Source organism: Odocoileus virginianus, chromosome 1 (genome assembly GCF_023699985.2).
Source record: "Odocoileus virginianus isolate 20LAN1187 ecotype Illinois chromosome 1, Ovbor_1.2, whole genome shotgun sequence".
NCBI lineage: Eukaryota > Metazoa > Chordata > Mammalia > Artiodactyla > Cervidae > Odocoileus > Odocoileus virginianus.
The window spans coordinates 44,013,655-44,035,966 of record NC_069674.1 but is presented as its reverse complement, the minus strand read 5'-3'; the positions used below and the strand labels follow the sequence as shown (position 1 = coordinate 44,035,966).

Here is a 22,312-nt window from a genome sequence, read left to right as displayed (position 1 = left end):
TAGGTGGAGTTCCAGCTCCTTATCCAGGTCATAAACCCAAATCTCTTCCCATCTCTAGTGTCATCCTTTGCCCTTCGTCTTAGTTCTCCACATGCCTCATACCCCTCCTTCTACCTGTAATTCCGGCCACTTTTCCTTTCCTGACAAACCCTTCAGAATCAATCTCAGATATTCTCATTAAACCCTAGTTTGGACTAAGAGCTCCCCCTCTCCTGTGTACCATTGCACCTGGAGAATCTTTCCATTAAAGCATTTAGTGCTAGAAAATGAGTTGGTTTCTTCATTACTGTATCCTCCCAAGTATGCTCCAATTACTTCAGGATAAGAGTCTTGTCTTATTCATTTTAAAACAGATGTTCTATTTTTAAATAATGTCAGACTTATAGAAAAGTTGCAAAGATAGTGCAGAGAATCCCTGTAAAATCCCCATCTGATTTTACTTCCTCTAGTGCTATCATTTATGGCATATTTGTCAAATCTAAGAAACCAACATTGACACATTTTATTAACTAAACTGCAAATTTTATTTGGATTTCACCAGTTTTTCCATTAATTTACTTCTGTTCCAGAATTCAGTCCAGGATGATAGATTGCATTTAGTTGTCATACCTCCTTAGCTTTGGGGGAATCTATGACAATTTATCAGTCTTTCCTTGTTTTTCTTATTCAGTTTTGTAACCCAGAAACTAAGTGATCTAAACTGATATCTTAGAAAATAGACAATGAATTATTCAGGCTTTGATAGTTCTGCTCTTTCATTTTGCTGTTTGCTCAGTTTTGATGTTTCTAACTGCTTCTAAAAATTTGCTGCTTTATGCAATACACAAATTTCTGTCTCTAGTTCCAGCTAGCTTTACCTTTGGGCTTTCTGCTAGCTATTTCTGGCTCACAGGCCTTTCCTAATTTGGGGCTGCAGAAATTTCCTGGCTGGCTAATATGAAAAGTTTCCATACATATGGTTCTAGTTTACAGAACTGAGAAGCTCCAATGTTTCATATCCACTGACTGCTGAAAATAACATCAAGGGATAAGGTGAGATTGCCACAATTCTTTAGAATTGTGCTGCTAGAGCAGCATTGTAAATTCAGTAGTTCCTCCATGTTCACAATATCAGAGGATATCAGACCCTCCTCAGTATTTGGCACCATTGGCTCCTCACTGACTACAGAAGGGGATGGTGTGCTAAAGAGCATCCATTACATAAGGCAAACCTCTTTTTGGAGGAAATCCCCCTGGTGTATGGACTCTGACCTTGACTGGATCCAGCAGCAGTGAGAATGTGCCCCCAGGGTTCTGTATATGGCACTGGGACCAATAATTCACTACTTGGAACAACATTAAGTGGGTAAGATGAAGAATTCTGGAAATATTTGCATGCAGTTCTGTACCTTTAAGCTTAGATTTTTCACTCATCTAAAAGCTCTCCTTGATCCCCATCAATGATAACTTTGACCTAACAGATATGCTTTTAAACAAAGAATTTTTGTTTGGACACTTAACTTTTATTCCCTTGAAGTCTTCAATGATGCATAAGCCTGCTCTAAAAGCAACGAGTGAAAAAATTACTTGGTCTAACTGGATACAGAAAGTAACTTTATAAATTTACTAACAATATCCCAATAGACTTTTCACATTATCCCCTTTATAACCCTTTGACAAAAATATAATTTAGACAAATCACAGCTTTGGAAATACCTGCAGCTGAGAAATACAATAATGAAGATTATAGGGTTTTTCATGAACGTCATCCCCAAAGAGTTACAGCCAAATTATTTAGAACCTGTGGGGGGAAATAAAACTCAAGGTTGCATTTATATGTAATTTTATTTGTCCTGAGGCCAGCCTGACTACAGAGAAGCAAAGGCTGATGTCGGCACAAAGTTTTCGCTCAAGGTAGATGTTGGACTTTTGTATAATACCTATCAACATAGTAATTGGTACATGTATAATTCCCTGAAAATTATGTAATTACATAGGGTAAAAATTTAAAGCCAAATCTGGAAACCTTGGCCATCAACATAAGACCAATGGCTCTGTTTGAAAGGCAACTGTTAAATTCTTTTGTTCATTTTGCTAAATGTATATGACAGTTGCTATCTGCTAGCACCTTTTCACAGAACTCATGAAACTTTGGCGATTAGTCTAGAGACTTGCACAAAGTAAGTAGGTGATCAAAAGATACTTGTTGATTGAATACATGATGAATTTAATTAATACAATGAAGTTTATGGAGCATTCCAATGCCTTCCTCGACTTCAAGAATTATCTTAAACTTGAGACTGACTTTGAGGGGGGGGAAAGTGGTTATGCTTCATAAAACTAGAGCAGACTTTTAGGGGCCAAATGAGTTTCCGGTTTTTGTCTGGGGGAAAGGGGAATAGTCTCTTAGGTAAACCAACAGTACCGAGCAAGATAATTCCCACAGAGAATATACCAACCCAGTCTTTCATGAATTTTCACAGGACCCCTATAAATTGCATCTTCACTGAATTCCAATCCTCATATCTTTCCTTTACCTTAGAGAATGCTGCCTCAGTAACTCTTTTTTAAACTCAGATCATTTCAGAGATGCATGAGGAAAATGTTAACAGTTTTATTGAGGTGTAACTGATACAAAGCATAATATACATATTTAATGTGTACAATTTGATGAGTTTTGATCTGTACACATCTGCAAATCCTTCACCACAGTGTGGATAATGAGCATAACCATTATCTCCATCAACTTCCTTGTTCCCCTTATAATCTCTTCCTTCAACCCTTCCCACCTACCCCTTCCACATCACCTCTATTTTCAGGCAACCACTGATCTTTCCATCCTTGTAGAATAGTTTGCAGTCCATAGAGCTGTATATAAATGGAATCATACAGTATGTACTTTTTTTCTGATTACTTTCACTCACCATAATTATATCAAGGTGTCACAGAAAAGAACAAACCTGACTTCATATTAGATCTATCTCTTCAGGGCTAACCCTTATGAATTGTTGCATGTGCTTTGTCATACTGGCTCTGCACCTGTGTAAAGGAATGTTGCCTACACCCTGAAACATACTTGATGGCACATTCTCAGGGCTCTGACCTCTCAAGGTATAACACTTATTTGTAGAACAGAAAATAACGACTGTCTTGTTGGAAGCTTATAGGAACATTGTAACCAGAGCTACACTGACAGCTGCAAGTGCCAAGGATTCCTGCACCAAGAGGTTTGCAACAAACAGCCACAACCCCTCACCTTTTAGTATAGAAGAAGCCTGCATTCCGACTTGAGTAGGATGGTTCTTTGTAACACTAGTCCACCATCTTCTCAGTCTGCTGGCTTTCCAAATAAAGTCCCTATACCTTTCTCCAACAACTCATATCTCCATTTATTGGCCTGTCCTGAAGTGAGCAGTATGAGCTTGGACTCTCTAACAAAGGTTCATCCAGAAGCCTGTTTCTTTGTATTGCTAATTACTATTCTGGCTTCCCTGGTAGCTCAGTTGGTAAAGAATCTGCCTGCAGTGCAGGCAGTTCAGTTCCTGGGCTGGGAAAATCCACTGGAGAAGGGATAGACTACCCACTCCAATACTCTTGGGCTTCTCTGGTGGCTCAGCTGGTAAAGAATCTGCCTGCAATGCGGGAGACCTGGGTTTGATCCCTGGGTTGGGAAGATTCCCTGGAGAGGGGAATGGCTACCCACTTTAGTATTCTGGCCTGAAGAATTTCATGGACTGTATAGTCCATGGGGTCACAAAGAGACCAACATAACTTTCACTTCATTCTAGTCTATGAGTAAACCTCAGTCTGTTTATTGGCATACTAATTGATGGACATTTGGGATATTTTGAGTTTTGGCTTATATAAACACATTGTTGACTGAGAGGTTTTTGCAGAAATTAATTCCTGTAGCCAGCAATTTGTTATGTAAGTGACTATTGAAACACACCAGTCCATGGCACTGAGTTAACAGAAGACATATTAATATGTCTGTGGTAAATAAATTATTAATAAAGTTGTTCTGAATGAGATACCAGACTTTGTATGGGCACATTTTTTTCCTTTCTCTTAGGTAAATACAAGGACTGGGATAACTAGGTCATGTGGTATGTGTGTATTTAACTATTTTAGAAACTACTCAGTTGTTTTCAAAAGTGCATGTGACATTTTATGTTCCGATTGATGGCACTTGAGAGTTTTAGTTACTTCACAGTCACATCACCACTTTGTATGATAACATTTTTTTTTTTAAATTTAAGAAATTCTTGGACAACTGGCATTCTAGGATTCATCTGGATCCCAGGGTGACAGCGGGAATCCCAGGCCCATAGCTTCCTCCCCATCCACCTGGCGTGCATTTCTTGGCCTGGGGCCAGGAGTGAAGGGATCTTAGAACCTGGGCAACTTTTTCCCTCAGGTTTCTGAGCCAGGGCTAACAACCAGGGAGGGGAAGGATTCCTTGCCAATATGCTTCTTGATATATGATGGACCATCTCAGACATAGTAATTTGCTTTGAAGTTTCACTGCCAGCTGACATCAGCTGGAGAGCATATTTAGAAATGTTGCCTAAAGAAAGACATCCTTCCTGCATCATTTTCTGTCAGTGAACACTGTGCATGGAGAGATTTTACTTTTTTGTTTTCACCACCACAATAATGAAGAAACATCAGAGAATTAGAGTAATAAAAATGCAGTAATATTAAAAAAAAGTTGATGTTTAGCAGAAGTCAACATAATTCTATAAAGCGATTATACTTCAATTAAAAGATAAATAAATTTAAAGCTAAAAGAAAAAGAATAAAGCACTGTCTTAAATGTTTAAAAAAAAGAAATTCTAATCAGTATGTTGTGGCATCTCATTGTCTTAATGACTAATGATATTAAATATATATTTATGTTCTTAAGTCATATATTTCTGTGCTGTACTGTCCATTCAGACCTTATATCTTGTATGGTAGACTATTCAAATATTTTGTCCATTTTTCTTATCTTTTAAGAGTTATTTGTACATTCAGGGTAAAGATTTTCTTCATTACCCTGAATGTACAAATAACTCTTAAATATATAATATATATATTTGCAAATATATATATATATATATAAAGATATATAATTTGCAAATATTTTCTTCCTTTTGACAGCTTATCTTTTAGACAATTTAATGATACCTTTCAAATACTAGAAGTACAGAATTTTGATGACATTCACAAAGATTTTCTCTTATGGTCTTCTCCAGAAATTTTGAATGTTTTTAATTTATTTATTGGTGGTAAAAAATATGGCTAGCATGAGATCTACTCTAACACATTTTCTGGTGTTCAACTACTGTGTTGGTAACTAAGCACAGTGCTGTACAGTAGACCTCTGGAACTCTTCCTTCTCACATGACTGAAACTCTATACTATTTAACAGTATTCTGTTTCTCCTCCTGCAGACCCCATCAAGTGTTACCAAATGCCAGTTTATATACCCGATGCACAGTGAGACCAACAAACTAAAACATTGGCGTTTGGAACAGAATAAGTTTTGTTGTGAGGCCATGCAAAGAAAATGAGTGGCTCATGCTCAAAAAGCATGGAACTCCCCTAACTCCCTCAAAGAGTTTCAGCAAAGCATTTTTTTCAAGGCAACGTGAGGGAAGGGTATCCCAGGGTATGTGATCACCTTGTGCACAATTCTGATTGGTTGATGTTGAGGTAACAAGGTAGTGTCACAGGTGTTAACATTATCAATCGTTAAGTGCCAGAAGATCTGGGGCTACATGCTCATGATCATCAAGTAGTTCATTTATTCATTTGGGTGGTGGATTTTAGCATCTGAAAAACTCAGGAAATCTGCATGAAATCCTATTATCCAGGACATCAAAGATGGATGTAGGGGAAGGCAGAGGATATAGGGGAAGGCAGACTGTTCCAGGAAGGTCCCCTTGGGTCCTGCTGGGTTACACAACCACCATTCTGCTTTCTGCTCCTCTGAGTTTGATGAATTTAGTGATGTTTTATAGTTTTCAATGCACAAGTCCTCTACCTTTTTGGTTAACTCTCTGAGCATTTCTTTCTTTCTTTTTTTTTTTTTTTCATGCTATTGGAAATGGGAATTTTTTTTCCCCTTCTTCTATTTCAAAATTGAAGCATAATTAATTTACAATGTTATGTTAGTTTCAATTTACAACAGATTCTTTTCCATGAAATGTTATTATGAGACACTGATTATAGTTCCCTGTACTATATGGTAGGTCCTTGTTTTTTACCTATTTTATATATAGTAGTATGTATATGTTAATGCCAACCTCCTAATTTTTCCTCCCCCTCACCTTTCCCCTTTGGTTTGTTTTCTAAGTTTATTTTCTAAGTCTGTGGGTATGCTTCTGTTTTGTAAGTTCATTTGTGTGTTTGTTTAGGCTCCACATATAAATGATGTCATATGATATTTGTCTTTCTTTGTTAAGGTTGAGAAACTTAATCAACCTACCACATACATTGAAATACAAAGAGCAGTTTAGACAAAATGAGGTGACAAAGGAATATATTTCAAAGGAAAGAATGAGCTAAAAACCCAGAAGAAGAACTAAGTCACTTGGAGATAGGCAATTTACCCAAAAATGTTTTCTTAATTTCCATCTTGAGTGGTTCACTGTTAGTGTATAGACACTCAACTGATTTTTGTACATTGTTTTTGTACCCTGCAACTTTATTGAATTTGTTGATTAGTTTATCACTCTTTTTAAATTATGTAAAATGAAAGAGACCAAACAAAATCATCAAAAGGGGAAATCTGTTGCTTCTTTGGAAACTAAAGAAAAACATAAAATGGATAATTTTTATAGGAACAATGAACAATGTAATGGGAGGTGTCTTCAGCACAGTTTTATCCAGAGTTTCTTCACAGAGCCCTTTATTACATCAGCCCTCAATAAAAGCTGAGGACATAAGGCTAAATCATAGTACTATGAAGACATTTCTATGATTGATTTCCAATTATGACATGAACTGAAGGAAAACATGACAGTGTGACTTCCACGTGTCTAGGACGGATAGGCTTATTTCTGAAGTACACACCCTAGAAATAGGGGGAAAAAAGGAACTTTATATTAAGCTGTGAAATTATGGTTAAATATTAAAAATGAGTATCTTTTCCATTTTCTATAGCATAAAATGTATTACTTCTATATCAGACTAAAATAAAAAATGTTTTATTGATTTTTATGGTTTTGAGGATCTTCGTATAAAAGTCCATCTCAGTTAAAAGAAGCCCTTAATCTTAAAAATCTTAATTATAACCACAAAGTAGCAAAAAATCTTTAAATAACTTTTGTAAACTTTTGCAACTTAAGTTGTGAAACTCTCAATTTCCACTTTAAATCATTTTAAAAGGAGACCTAATTAGGAATCTTTATATAAAGCACTTTAGACAAAACTTCTTAAATGAGGTGTAAACAGAAAAGCAAACAGAAAGGTAAACTATCGCTGCAATAAGGAAATGAAATGTGTGTAAAAGCATTAATAAGAACACAACAGGCTTCTACAGCTACACTCAGGAGAGAGATGGGGGCTTATATATAGTCTTTTCTTTTTAAATAAATGAAGAGGGGAACAGAAAGTAGGATAATCAAGATGGCTGGAACACAGCTCCTTAAAAATAGATTTTCAATTTGCACAACTGAAGGAATAGTATTATTTTCTGTAAAGGCTCATGAGGAAACACAAGTAGTAAAGCAGCAGGCAAAACAAAACAGAAAATGTGAATGAAACAGAATGGTTTGCATTTGGGATATTGAAATCAACCAGCTTGACTTAATAAATTATTTTGGGGAAGCCAAACAGAACTTGAAAACAGCAGTATTATTTTTGAAAGAAATCCATTTTATAACAAAGCCAAGATGAGTGAATTCTACCCCACTTTTTATTACTGACTAAATCTGAGTAAGTATAAGTAGAGGGAAGAGATAACTGATGCTGTGGGGGCTGGAAATGAAAAATGATAATGATTAGTGGTGCTACTTTGTCCCACTTTTCAATGACTCATGAGCATGATCATTGTGATCACATGCTCCCATGTGGCCTGCAAAATCTAAAATATTTACTACCTGACCCTTTATGGGAAAAGTTTTTTCATGTCTAGACTGAAAACATTTGAATTATCTTTGACTTAGTTGTTATATCTGCAAGAGAAATGGAATAAAAACCATTAGTAGAAATGATTGTACGTACTTGACAATACTGGAATCTAACATACATTTATCATGACAATAAGCAACTTAGTAGTAGGAAAATGACATTAAAAGGATTTGTTTGTTGAAAGAGTATTAATTCCTCTTTTTTTAAATTCTTCTTTTTTGATCATTTGATTTCCAAAACTCAATGAAGAGAAATGGTGTTTTATTGTCCTTTCCCAATGATCTCAAAATGATTTTCAATCATTAACTAAGCCTCCTGGCAAATATTATCCTTGTTTTACAAATATAAAATTCAGAGCAATGAGAACTTAAATTACTTCATTAGAACCAGGTGGTAAAATGATAGAGGAATTGTGAGCAAACTATTCTCATAAGTTAGTATTATTTTATCCCTTGATTATTCTCCAGCTTCAGCATATAGTTTAAATGCTTTTAGAAATGTTTCCAATTCTTTTTTCTTTTTTTTTCTTTTTTGCCTCTTGGTTTAAAAGTAGGACAAATACTTATTTGAGAAGTTGTGACTATTTTGGCCATTACAATCAAACAAATCTACAAAATAAAACTTGATCAACACATCATTCATATTCTTTGTCATCCCTAGAATGTGAGAGTCAGGTGAAGGCCAAATAAAACAAAACATACAGTTTCAGAGGAAACTGAAATTATTCAAAATGGAAAAAAGAAATAATTTAATTAAAGGCTTAAAATGTGCTGAAACTGTTCTTTCATTCTTTTCTGGGTATCAGTACATTGGTTTAAGCCTAGAAAAAAAAGTATACTGAATTGTTGAACAAGGAGTCATGGTTTCATATTCATTCTGCAAGAGTAGAATAACTGAATCACTAAAATGAGAAAGAAAAGCCTGAAGGATTATGCCTCTTCTTGAGACGGAAGAATTATCTCTCGATATCTGAAATTCTGCTTCTTTGTCAAAGTACAGTTCAAAAGTTGAGTCCTCCGTGAAGTATTACTTCCGCTTTGGAAGGCTTATCACATCCCCCTCTAAGAGAGTATACTCTGTTAGAATTGTGTTGAACCTCTGTCACAGGGGTGCTGAGTATGGCACCCAGACCAAGGACCGAGCAACATGAGTATCACCTGGAAACTTGTTAGAAATGCAAATTCTCAGATTCTTCCCAGACTGTCTGAGGCAGAAGCTCAGGGGGTGGGATCCAACAGCCTGTTAGCAAGCCCTCCAGGTGTTTCCAATCCCCACTAAAACTTGAGAACTATGGCTTTCGCAACACGTACAGTATTTCATTTCTGTTTTATTGTAGCTCGCAACGATTCCTCCACTGGCTCTCCAAGGCTGCAGGTATGTCTGTTTAGTCATTTTTTGTTTGTTTGTTTTCATCTTTAAGTCCTCATATTGCTAAGACCATGGAGTTTACAGTATTTTGCATTCAGTTTTAACTCAATGAATATTTGCTGTTAATTTGATATTATGCTTGACTTTGGTATGTCAGTACATAGCATTAGTTTTAAAATATATACTATTGGATATTTTTCCTAGAAAAATAACATAGTACTTGAGAAAATAATTTTACATATTTTCTCTTGATCCAGTGAGTCCTTAAAAATACAAACAAAACAAAACAAAAAGACTGACACAGGTTTTCAGTCTGGTATTCCTTGTACCATCCTCAGAGAAGTTTCCTTAGTGATTCTGCAGTGTGCTTCTTATCCTCTTGGTGAAACTGTCATGATTGACTGCAAGCTTTGAAATCAGATCAATAGAAGTTTTATCCCAGCTCTGCTACATTTTCTCTGTGCTTGTTCAACGTACTTAACCTTTATATGCTTGAGTTTCTGTCCGAAAAACAGGGTATAATGCTCATTTTCTTAACTTGTTACAAGGTTTAAAAATAAAAACTGTCACATGTAAAGTAATCAATAAACATATGCTGTTATTTAATTTTTGGTTTTATTATTATCAACTTGAGGAAAGAACAAATATACATTTTCTACTGTGAATAACCATAGTATGCTCAACTGATTATTCTGAAAATACTGCATAATTGCTCTACTCTGAAAGAGCATAGTATTTCTGCACTAGGGGAAAAATATCTGGACAATGGTTTATTCTCTAAATTGTCCAATTGACGAAATTACTTTTTTCCTAAAGACTGAGTTGTTACAAAACCATTAAAAAGAGACAACATGCTGTTTAAGAAAGAATTGTAGACTTGAAATCAGAAGGCCCACATCAGAGTCCTAGTTTCCTTCTCTTCATGGTTAGGATTTGAGTTTAGGTTACAAATCAAGGTGCAAGTTGCTTAGCAATCTGAACTTCAGTTTTTCACGTTTGTAAAAATAAAACCAATAATAACTTGTGAATTAATTTCATTGCATTGTTAAAAGAAATAAAATCATAAATGTAAAAGTTGTAAAGTAGTACATAAATACAAGGTGGAAAAACCTTGCTGTGGCTATTATAATTATAAAATTGAGATTCTCCGCTACTCCTTATTTGCTAGATTCTTGTGTTATGTGGACATGGTTTGTTTTGGAGTCCAAGTGAGAACAAATTGAGTAATATTATTTTAATTAATTTATTTTTAATTAATTTTTATATTTGAGTAGAGTTGATTTACAGTGTTGGTTAGTTTCTGGTGTAGAGCAAAGTGATTCACTTTATATATATATGTATACACACATATATCCATTCTTTTCCAGATCCTTTTCCCATATACGTTATTACAGAATTTTGAGTAGAGTTCCTTGTGCTGTAAATTAGGTACTTGTTGGTTATCTGTTTTATATATAGTAGTGTGTACATGTTAATCCCCCTTCCATGTTCTTGTTGATGTACTCATACCCGCTAAGAATGGGGTTCAGAACTTTGAAACATTGTGCATGTGCTAATAAAATGCTATTGGACACAAATGACTTCTGCTCTGACAACTGACCCTGCTTGGATTTAAATTGGTGTCCATGAGGCATGTGGCATTGCACTGTATCATGCAGGGCTATCAGATTCTCTGCCTTTGAAGGGAAAGCGTATTTTCTGGCTTACTGTCACTACAGTCCTAGTTAATCAGTTCCCTGGTGCTTCTCTTTATGACTTCAGGCTGTGCAGTAGTTCTGCAGTAAAACTACATTCTCACAGGGCTTTTGATTTTATTTGAAGTTCTCGTGCTTATGCTTGAGTTTTCTATTTCTTAATATTTATGAATGGCATACGAGCTTGATGGCAGTTTTAGAATCAGCCAAGAAGTCCCCCAGGATGTCTGATCTGGCTGTTTTTATAAAAGAAAAACCACCAGCAGCCCCTTTCCTTTGCTTACTCTGGAGGTTAAATCAACAAAATCATAAGATACATGCCTAAAGTTTGGAGCTTCTCTTGCTTTTTTGGTTGAGGGTTAGAGATAGATCCTATGTAAACATTAGATACTAAATGTGATGCATACATCAAGGGAGGGTTCTCTAGAAAGGTAGACAGAAGGACAAGCTTGCCCCCCTACCATATAAGACTTTGATAAGGAGTGATCTCAATCACTGGGAAGATAGCTCAGGATTGAAGTAATTTCCAAAACCCAACTGGGATGGACTATCCTGACCTGGGTACTAAGGAATGCAGAAACATAGGCTATGGCCACAGGAATAATACAGTGAGGAAATCCAGAAAAGCATGAGAGGACACTGGAAGTAGCATTAATTTAACTATGTAGCATATTATGTTTCTTCTGTATGCTTTTCTGTATCTTCCAAATTTCATGTAGTGAACATGTATTTTCTCAACAGGACAAATGTGCAGTGAGACATCAGAGGAAATACTATAACTTCTTACAAGATTCTCCCTTCTCCATTCTTATATTTCCAGAGGCCAGTATAGTGCCTGGATTCTTGTCAGCACTCAATAAATGTTTGTTGAGTGGAAGAATTAATTCATCTTAAAAAAAAATTGCAGACAAGTATGCCTCATATGGCGCTTCCCTGGTGGCGCAGTGGTCTTTACTACTGCCAATGCAGGAGACATGGGTTCAACCCCCGGGTCTGGAAGATCCTCTGGAGAAGGAAATGGCAACCCACTCCAGCATTCTTGCCTGGGGAATCCTGTGGACAGAGAAGCACGGTCCATGGTGTTGCAAAAGAGTCAGACATGACTTAGCGACTGAACATTAACAACAACAACAAGAGTGCCTCATAGGACGATGAACATATTAAAAGAAAAATATGACAATGTATAACATTACAGCATGTGTGAAGTCATTGGATGGTTTTAGTCTTATGAGTGATATAACCTGAATTATGCTTTACAAAAATATTGCTTTGGATACCATGCAAAGTGACCTTTGGGGGAAAAAACAGAAATGCTTGACCATTAGAATGCTATTCTAGGCAAAAAAAAAAATGATAAGTTGAATTGACACGGTTAGTAAGGAATGGTTGCTATTAACTGTAATTTTGCATAACAATGCAATTATTGTTAGCAGATTGGACATAGGCTATGGGGAACAAAGAGTGGTAAAAAAATGACTGCAGGTTTTTTGGAGTGAGGTGCAGGAACAATGATGTACCATTTCCTGAGAAGAGTAGTGATGGGGAAAAAATAATTGGGGGAAAGTGAAGAGGACATAATTCTCTTTTGGTCATAATTCATGTGAACTTCTCATTATGTGTAAAAGATGCTCAGTTAATACTAATCTTACTTATTTCTATAAATCTATATAGCTCAGGAGGGAAATCAGCACTGAAGATACAATTTGTGTGTTGTATGATCAATGAATATATTTACATTTAAACCAACATTTATAGATTTAAACCAGGGGATTGGGTGATTCTGCAGATAGACAAATAAATAGATTCACACAGACACATATTGACAATATTAGGTGACATCACTCAGCAAGACTGAGTGCTTTTCCTTAACAGTTTTCTGATGCTCAGGTTCAGGCGTGGATTAGGCAGACAGTGGATTTAACCAAGGCTTACATGTGTAAAATGAGTATGACAGAGTGAGAAGAGGAGAGTGGAGGGGATATAAAAAGGAGTGCTTTACAATTACAGCAAACACTCTATTGTATAATGTGAAAATTTCTCATGTCTATCAATATTCTTATAAGAATATATCCAAATCAATTTATAACATATCCAAATGCATAACCATTTTTTTTAATGTTTGTCAATGTTGATGATGTTTTCATAGCAGAACCCTCTGCACCTGCTCACATGTAAAATATGGCATGAAAAAGTGGACGTTGCTTTTTTCTGTGCTTATTTCAATAAAAGTTAATGAACTCTCTTCCTGGGTACCAGAAACCTTTTGTCTACAATCAGTTTGACCAATGGTTTCTAAAATTGCTTTGTTTTTGAGTCAGAAGGTACCACTTTCTCATCTTCAGTCCAGAAATGGCCCTGCAAAAAAAAAAAAAAAAAAATCCACAAGGCATGCACTGAAAGGAAACACATGGCGAACACATGCTGTTCCTGTCTGGGGAAGGAAGCCTCGCTCCCCGTCTTGCCCCACCATAGGACCCAACAGCATTCCCTTCGGGTTTGGGCCGGTGGCTAGCCCTGCCTCTCAGCCTTTCCTTTTCAGTTGTCGTGAATGCTCTGGTGAAGCCTCCAGAGGAAAGCACACTTTACTAGAGAAAATCAAATCCCTGACAATAGACAAGAAGATTCACAACCCCAGCAATTGATGTTGGGATAACGTGTGGCTGACTTCATAACATGGCTGCAGTGAGACAAAATGTGCCAACTGTTAGGAAATGAAATGTAATAAGCTTGCTATAAAAATAGGTTTCGAACACCATAATGTAAGGAGAAACAGGAAGCTGCAAAGGGAAAGTGGCAGGGCCATTAGAGAACTGAGTATTCAAGCTTTCATTAGATTTGGCTGCAGTTGAATATGTGCTCCAAGTTAGCGGTATGAACTGTTTGAGGACTGCTGAAGTTGACTCACTTTTATTTAGGGGCCTTTTTTTCCTTGTACCAGTATGCCATTGTAAATTAGGATTCTAACATTTCAGAAGTGCCATTTTCCCTTTATAGCCAAACTTAAAATCCTCTTAGTGTCTGCCTGAAGCTTTGGGAGGTGCGCTAACTCTTTTAGTCCACTAAGCAAACATTTAATTAATTAGTATTGTAGAGATGGAGCCATAAATATGTGTTGACTGAAAAGGAGGGAGGGCTTAGGGTTTCAGTTCACTCTTAAGTGACCAGGATGTGGACAATTCCCATGTTTATGTGATATTTGTCCTGGGCAACAGAGATGGTGCTCTTGGGACAAGTCAGTCTTCTGTTTGCCTAATGCCACAGTGTGATATTTCAGGACCTGAAGGTGGGAGTAAACCCTTCTGCATAAAGAAGGCAATAAACAAGCCAAGGAACTAGGGAGCTCTTCTTAATTTCCCTCTGGCAACCCAAGTAAAATGAATTGTAAAAGCCACACTGTTTGGAACGTAAAGACAAGGCCCAAATGTTCTTAATTTACTCCCAGGGAGCACTCAATCCAGCTGACTGTAACATAAGGAATTTAATAAAGTAAAAGCAAGTTATCTAGTCAAACCTCCTGCTGCTTTTTTATAATATCAAAATGAAAATAGGCTTAACTTGGTGTTATTGTAATCGAATTCATTATGATATCCAAACATGTTTTATGCTTCTCCCCCCCTTGGATATGATGTTACTGCTGATTGTATGGATGGGAAGGAGGTTAAATTGCTCACTTGTTGAATGCAGATTAACTAATTGTCGACGCTGAGGAATTGCTCACCAAACTTTACAGATAATTTATAAAATGTTCATTTCTAATGGAAATATGCTGGATAAACTGAGTCATTTTATTCTATTTAATGAAGAATGTATTAGATAATTTTATATACAAGGTTGTTATTAATCCAATGTGAATTGTTTTTCTATAAACTCATTGTAAGTACAAAAGATTAAATTTGAAATTATCAGCAATGGCTATGCATCCTGGTCTGCTAGGTGCTCTGCAGGCTTCCTCAGATGATATGAGTGTGCTCTATGCCCATTGTTCTATGCTCCTGTTCAAGGAGACAAAGCAGTCACTTTAGAAACTGAGCCTTAAAGAATACAGAGGACAAGAGAAGTGTCAGTCGCGAAGAGTTCAGAGCAAACTATCCCTTTGCTGTATTCATGTTATAGTACACCTTAAATAGAGAATTTAAGTTTTCCCACTTCCTACATGGTGGTGATTTCTCATACCTCTCATTTGCCTTTTTGAAGATTGTGATCAACCAGATTTCATTAAGAATAGTGAAGAAATATCATTAATTCAGAATAATCAGTCTGGCTCATCAGAATGTGCCAAACATAACAAGCTGATGCTTGTAGAAAACTAGAGTTTAACATACCGTATAGAATGGGAAGTGATACATATATGCTGCACTCTAAACTTCCCAAATGATGATAGAATAGGGTGATGGCTAAAAATGTTAAGCATGGGAAGGATAGTGATATATTGCCAGACAGAAAATTGCTTGTAATACATAATAAAATCATCAGTCAATACAGGGAAGACTGTGATAACTGAGAAAATGGGTGAGATATACCTATAGATAAAGGGGTAAGGCACACCATCTGTCTGCAGAATGACAGTGATGACTTGATTCCTGATTGGATTGGCACTTTATGTATCAATCAATGACAAATTTATCTTCCCTGTGGCTCAGACAGTGAAGAATCCGCCTGTAATTCAGGATACCTGGGTTCAATGCCTGAGTTGGGAAGATCCCCTAGAGAAGGAAATGGCTACCCACTCCAGTATTCTTGCCTGGAGAATTCCATGGACAGAGGAGCCTGGCAGGCTGCAGCACCGGGGGCTGCGAAAGAGTCAGACACTACTGAGCGACTAAGACACACACTCACAATGACCAATGAAGGGAAAAGCAATTCCAGTGTGAAAGAGACAGACCACAACACAGCCAGTTCAGAATTCTTGGAGATAATTCTTAACTTTTCTGGTCACTTTCTAGGTGCCATGGGTGATGGTTGTTTGGACTTGCCATTATGTGTTTGTGTGTTGTGGGTTAGGATGAGACATTTCTCTTTTGAGTCAGTAATTAGAATAAAAAGATCATATGCCATCTTACTTTCCCTCCTCATAGCCCTCAATTTGTGATGAGGGGTTGCTATTCTCCCAGCTAATAGATTGTGATGCCATCCTTCTAGAGGAGCCTGACTTTGCCTTTGTTCTTGGTTCTTAAGTAGGCATGGAAATGAAAGTGTTAGTTATTTACTCTAGATAGGACTTTGAGAATTCAAACCCAACACAGTATTTTAGGATTTATGTTCAAGGAGAAAGAAGTGATAGAGTTGATCTGATGAGGAGAATAGGATATTGTCTGTCAATCAAGATAAACTATGGCTAAGTTATCAGCAACCCTTAGGATATTTGAGTATGAAATAGGACTATCTCCTTCTGATTCACCCTCAGAGCACTGCTAACCAACTGCAAGACCTCAGCCTACTGATGGGAGAGATTGCTAGTGGAGTAGTCTCAACAGCTAGATGGGAAAATTTTCTAAGTAAACAATGATAATTCCTTATATCTCATTGGGCGATTCCCAGGTGGTGCTAGTGGTAAAGAACCCTCCTGTTGATGCAGGAGATGTAACAGACACGGGTTCAGTCACTGGGTTGGGAAGATCCCCTGGAGGAAGGCATGGCAACCCACTCCAGTATTCTTGCCTGGAGAATCCCATGGTCAGAGGAGCCTGGCCAGTTTCAGTCCATAGGGTTGCAAAGAGTTGAACATGACCGAAGCGACTTGGTGCACACACACACATATCTCAATAGGGCTCTAAAATTTAAAGTAAGCATCAACATATGCTATTTATTTGATTGTCAGTACAATCCCTAAACTATAAAATAAATGCAAATGGTAGAAAAAGTGCACTCACTATTTCCCGATTTACTGAAACAGCTCATGATCTGTATGAGACAACATAAGTCCATATTATATTGGACATCAATCACTCATTCATTGCCTTTCTAAATCAATACCAATATAAATGACACTGTTTTATTAGGTTCAGAAGGACACATACATGCATACTCTTCTAGAAACCACCAACTGAAGATAGAAATTAAATCACACAAGACCACAAAGCAATTAGAAAGTGAGCTGAAATTAGAACTCAAAATTGTTACTCTTATTCTAATGCTGATAAGGAAGATGGTCTCTGCTAATTATTTAATGTAGAGGCAGTCTGAGCCTGTATACATAGGCTTAGACTATATATATGTATGTATATATGGTAGACACTAGCCACATCCTTCCCATTCAATATTTAACTACACATTACATATGACATTAAATTTAAAACTATCGTTGACTTCCCAGTCAACATGTGGCATCCTTCTTTTCTAAATTTAAATCATTTCATTCTGAAAGTATAAAAAAGACCAGAAGCAGCAGCAAGACTTAACTGAACACATTTTTAAGTCAATGATGCATTTGATTTCAACATTTTTGTTTTGTAGTCACAAGCCTGTACTAGCATTTTAAATGTAAGGATATTAGATGAATAGCATAGAAGAGATAAATTGTCCTGAGGTGCCCTTGCTGGTGTTACAAAGAAGTTATTTTAGAATTAAATTTTTTTTTTTTTACATCAAAGCCTTTTCAAAGAGCTGGTTCAGGGAAGAATTTGGTATTTACAAAAACTAGTATTTCTAAAACTGCAAAGCCCACATTCTATTAAAAAGAATTCTCACTTCTCAAAAATTTAAAGAACCCCTAGAGTGCTAAATGCAAAGCTCTTTTAAATAAATGAAATGGACCAGCTGTGAGAAAAATCTGCACCATGATCCAGTGGAAAGCAATGGTCATAAGTTCTGGCTCCATCACTCTTGAGGCTTGTGACCTTGAGAAGAAGTAACACGAGACCTCAGTTTCCTCATGGGAGACCAAATGGGGTTAGACTGTATAATATGTAAGCATCATTTCAGTTTTAATAACCCATGGTTGTAAAACCTATATTTTATAGCATTACATGTTTGGATTTGACTCCCTCACAGCCTACCAAATAAGCTTGTTTTAGCATTTCTACCCAGATTTCACTGGATGTATTTTTTCACTGAAACTCTTTTTTTCCCCACAGACCTCAGCTTTTTGAAAAATTCACCCGTGTGTTTCTGGAGACTCCTGTTTGCATGTGCTTGTGTATAAATCTCAGCCTTGCCGGTGGCCAGGGCTGTTCACTGAGCCTCTGTCAGGGACACTCAGCTCCACCACGGCTACCAAAGTGTTGCTGTTGCTTTGCTGGTCAGTCGCCACCTTATCCAGACAATGTCTCCTGGAACTCCCAAGATGTAGACCTTTGAGATCCAAGCACTATGATCTATTTCCTACAATCTCTCTGCCCCAGAACCAGTTTAGAAATGCCTTTATTCTTAAGGCTTCAATCCCAGTCACGGGACTGGACTGAGGAAAAGAATGGGAAGTATTTGTCTTTCTTAGTTATAGAAACCCACGCAGAAATCTACTTCTCACAGATTCCTTTTCCTCCTAAGCAAATTATCGGTGCCTTGATTCCTGAGAAGTTGTGGAGCCATCTCAATTTCTGCCAATTTCTGCCAAATCAAGGCTTCTGTTTTACTGAACATTCACAAATATTTGTTGGTGGGAATTAATATTTTAGAATGGTGCATAACACCTCCTGTAATAATTAGCTGCAATCTTCTTTTTTTTTCTTTATTTATTTTTTCCTTTATTTTTTTTTCATTTATTTTTATTAGTTGGAGGCTAATTACTTCACAACATTTCAGTGGGTTTTGTCATAGATTGACATGAATCAGCCATGGAGTTACATGTATTCCCCATCCCAGCCCCCCTGCAATCTTCTTAATAAAGGGACAGGCGATTAGCACAAGAACACATAGCTTCAGATTAGAAGTATCTTGTTCCTGGATCACATTGATTTTCCTATTAGAAAGTCTTTCATCTAAGATTTACTCTTAGGACACTCTAAATTTTCTATCATTATCTGAGTGATATGGATTGCCACTATCAAGCAGATATACATAAATGTGACTTCAACTTAGAAAAGGGAGGTAATACTAATATAGGCATTGATTTAGAAAGCAATTAATGAGTTACTAATATCAAGTATAATATGGACTAATATTGTCTTGTATATATTATGAGCTCCTTTAGATAAGCTGGGAAGAGTGGGTACACTTTTCCTACCATTTATATTTATTTCACAGTTCAGAGTTGTATTGACAATCAAATAAAATAGCATATGTGGGAGTTTACTTTAAATTTTAGAGTTCCACTTAGATATAAGCATAAGATATTAAGAAGAGGTGGCAAGAATACACAGAAAAGCTGTACAAAAAAGATCTTCATGACCAAGTTAATCATGACGGTGTGATCACTCACCTAGAGCCAGACATCCTGAAATGAGAAGTCAAGTGGTCCTTAGGAAGCATCACTATGAACAATGGTAGTGGAGGTGATGGAATTCCAGTTGAGCTATTTCAAATCCTAAAAGATGATGCTGTCAAAGTGCTGCACTCACTATGCCAGCAAATTTGGAAAACTCAGCAGTGGCCACAGGACTGGAAAAGGTCAGTTTGCATTCCAATCCCAAAGAAAGGCAATGCCAAAGAATGCTCAAACTACTGCACAATTGCACTCATCTCACACACTAGTAAAGTAATGCTCAAAATTCTCCAAGCCAGGCTTCAACAGTACATGAACCGTGAACTTCCAGATGTTCAAGCTGGTTTTAGAAAAGGCAGAGGAACCAGTGATCAAATTGCCAACATCCACTGGATCATTGAAAAAGCAAGAGAGTTCCAGAAAAACGTCTATTTCTGCTTTATTGACTATGCCAAAGCCTTTGATTGTGTGGATCACAGTAAACTGTGGAAAATTCTGAAAGAGATAGGAATACCAGACCACCTGACCTGCCTCTTGAGAAACATATATGCAGGTCAGCAAGCAACAGTTAGAACTGGACATGGAACAACAGACTGGTTCCAAACAGGAAAAGGAGTACGTCAAGTCTGTATATTGTCACCCTGCTTATTTAACTTATATGCAGAGTACATCATGAGAAACACTGGGCTGGATGAAGCCCAAGGTGGAATCAAATTTGCTGTGAGAAATATTAACCTCAGATATGCAGATAATACCACCCTTATGGAAGAAAGTGAAGAAGAACTAAAGAGTTTCTTGATGAAAGTGATAGAGGAGAGTGAAACAGTTGGCTTAAAACTCAACATTCAGGAAACGAAGACCATGGCACCTGGTTCCATCACTTTATGGCAAATAGATGGGAAAACAGTGGAAACAGTGGCTGACTTTATTTTGGGGGGCTCCAAAATCACTGCCGATGGTGGCTGCATCCATGAAATTAAAAGATGTTTGCTCCTTGGAAGTAAAGTTATGACCAACCTAGACAGCATATTAAAAAGCAGAGACATTACTTTGCCAACAAAGGTCTGTCTAGTCAAGGCTATGGTTTTTCCAGTAGTCATGTATGGATGTGAGAGCTGGACTATAAAGAAAGCTGAGTGCTGAAGAATTGACACTTTTGAACTGTGATGCTGGAGAAGACTCTTGCGAGTCCCTTGGACTGCAAGGAGACCCAACCAATCCATCCTAAAGGAGATCAGTCCTGAGTGTTCATTGGAAGGACTGATGCTGAAGCTGAAACTCCAATCCTTCGGCCACCTGATGCGAAGACCTGACTCATTGGAAAAGACCCTGGTGCTGGTAAAGATTGAGGGCAGGAGGAGAAGGGACAACAGAGAATGAGATGGATGACATCACCAAGTCAATGGACATGGGTTTGGGTGAACTCTGGGAGTTGGTGATGGACATGGAGGCCTGGCGTGCTGCAGTCCAACTCCACAAAGATTTGGACATGACTGAGTGACTGAACTGAACTGAACTGAGATATAAGAAATTATTATTAGTAGTAGTACCATTATTATTAACCACTGATAAACTATTCCCATCTAGCTTCTGAGGCTACTCTGCTAGCAGTCCATTTTATTTGTATGGCTTAGTGGAAACAGTTTGAAATTTGCAGTCATACAGGTGGGATCAAATTTGACTGCACCCCTCACTGTATGGCAGAGTAAGTTATTCACAGTGTGAACCAATTTTCTCATCTATTAAGTGGAGATAATAATTCATAGCTTGTAGAGATTCTCTGAAGATTAAATGAGCCCTAATATTAAAAGTACTTGATACATTAAATCTTAACAAATGTCATATATCTGAAGGGGTTCTTTTCCCTAGGTTTCTTTTAGATTATCATTACCTCTTAGGATATAGGAAGTGCAGAATGTCACTGTGTGACATTTATTGTGAAAGTAAATTTACCTCTCTGGTCTTTAGATAGCTTAATAGGAAAATATGAAGGTTAGCTTCAAATGATATCTAAAGTCCCTGGAGTTCTAAAGTTAGTGATTCCATAATTTTAAATGTTTAATTCATTAATTAAATAATATTACTTTTCCCCTTTGATACCTGTCAAATCACTTTAAAAACTATTATCATACTCCATTTATTTTCTAATAAATTTTTGACAACATAAATTAGACATTCAAGAAATCCACTGAGTTTTGTTAAATTAAGCCTGCATAATACTGAGAGGGGTTTGAAAAAATAGACTCTTGTATTATGATTATCACTCATATTATTTAATGAAGGATCATACAGAGTTTCCAGATGCTACTTATTTTTAGTGGGAGATGATAATTAACTTTATTCTACCTATCAGGCAATGCACTATAGGTCGTTTTCTCATTTATCTTCATTGCTCTATGTATGCAAAAATTAACTGACTAAAATCAATCATTTTATTTTTTATTGAATATATGTGTATACATGCTATGTTAGATTCAAGTGTACAACATAATGATGTGACCTTTAATTACATTAAAAATGATCACCACAATGAGCCTAGTACCCATTTGTCCTCATACAAAATTATTACAGTGACCGTATTTCTTATGGTGTATATTACATCTCTGTGACTTATTTATTTTATAGTTGGAAATTTGTCTCTTAATCCCCTTTACCTATTTTGCCTGATTCCCTAGCCCTGTGTGGAATTCCTCTCTGTGAATGTGTTTTCATTTTGTTTTGCTTTTTAGATTGCACGTATAAGTGAAATAATAGGTATTTGTCTTTGACTTATTTCATTCAGCACAATACCGTC

The 22,312-nt window shown here is 36.8% G+C and overlaps 1 long non-coding RNA gene across 1 annotated transcript in view; it reads left to right on the top strand.

Annotated features, from left to right (window-relative positions):
* LOC139036037 (uncharacterized) overlaps positions 1 to 10,569 on the top strand; it is a 239,797-nt gene extending 229,228 nt beyond the window's left edge. The window contains exon 3 of the long non-coding RNA XR_011488733.1: positions 9,434 to 10,569. This is a non-coding gene — a long non-coding RNA (uncharacterized lncRNA). The remainder of the gene's footprint in view (positions 1 to 9,433) is intronic.
* Positions 10,570 to 22,312: the final 11,743 nt, after the last annotated feature.